The following is a 929-nucleotide window of genomic DNA, read 5'->3' as shown; positions in this document are numbered from 1 at the left end:
ATAGCAATGAGACAGTTTCAAAACTGATTAATAGGACAGTTTCAATAATTAATACATTGCATATTGTCTTCTTAGTGGTTATTCATAGTACAAGATGCAGACATGATATCCTGTCCACAAACACTATTAGTACAAATCTTTCTATTCATTGAAGAGAAAGTAGCTGTATATCTATCCTATTTTGAATATAGAGATACAAAATGGTCCTTCATTTGTATCCCCTTTTTTGTTTAGTTTGGTCAGAGATAGGTATTCCATTGTCACCTAAATATTGTAGGTGCACTAATTCAGCAAAATATTCCAATATATTCCAGTAGTCCATACTAGTAGTGGGTTATCCGTAGGACTGGCAATGTCAGAAGTTGTTGACTTGAGCATTTTACAACTCAGCATATTAATATGGCTTTACTTTTTTTTGGTCATGGAATAGAAGAAATTTTATTTCATTTTAAAGAGAATTCATACAGCATTGATTATATAGTCACTTGTCAGTGTACTTTGTTGTCCACTTAAGAAATCAGGATACAACATAAGAATTAGTAATGTCAAAACATGATAACTGGTTATTATCTAGGGTACAAATACACACTTAATCATTTGATGTTTTATTAACGCAAAGCAAAAGAGTCACCATCTTTGCCTTTGTTGTATACAGGTGAGGCAGGAACCATGGAAGGCATGGTGGCAGTTTCCTTGGCAGGAAAGGTCTGCGCCCCGGAGTCCTGTCATGTCGTCAGAAGACTACCCCATGTTCTGTCAGTTACCATAGCCTCTTGGGTGGGGTGTCCTTCCACTCATCCCACTCTTGTGCTCTGCGGAGTACCTTCTCATCATCCTCTGTCTCCTTTTCTTCATTGTCTTGTTCCTGAGCCACTCTCTGGAAATCAACTACAGCTGGTGTTGAGTTGGCTATTCCCTGGTCTGGTAAC

The 929-nt window shown here is 37.8% G+C and overlaps 1 protein-coding gene and 1 pseudogene across 1 annotated transcript in view; one reads left to right on the top strand and one right to left on the bottom strand.

Annotated features, from left to right (window-relative positions):
• The window catches only part of Sergef (secretion regulating guanine nucleotide exchange factor), a 278,435-nt gene that overhangs the window by 180,960 nt on the left and 96,546 nt on the right, over positions 1-929 (top strand). The window lies entirely within an intron of this gene.
• The window catches only part of LOC105742690, a 963-nt pseudogene continuing 775 nt past the window's right edge, over positions 742-929 (bottom strand).

The sequence above is a fragment of the Octodon degus genome, unplaced genomic scaffold (assembly GCF_000260255.1).
Source record: "Octodon degus isolate 3935 unplaced genomic scaffold, OctDeg1.0 scaffold00067, whole genome shotgun sequence".
Taxonomy (NCBI): domain Eukaryota; kingdom Metazoa; phylum Chordata; class Mammalia; order Rodentia; family Octodontidae; genus Octodon; species Octodon degus.
Note: the sequence above shows the minus strand (reverse complement) of the source record. Positions and strands in the feature narration are given on the sequence as shown.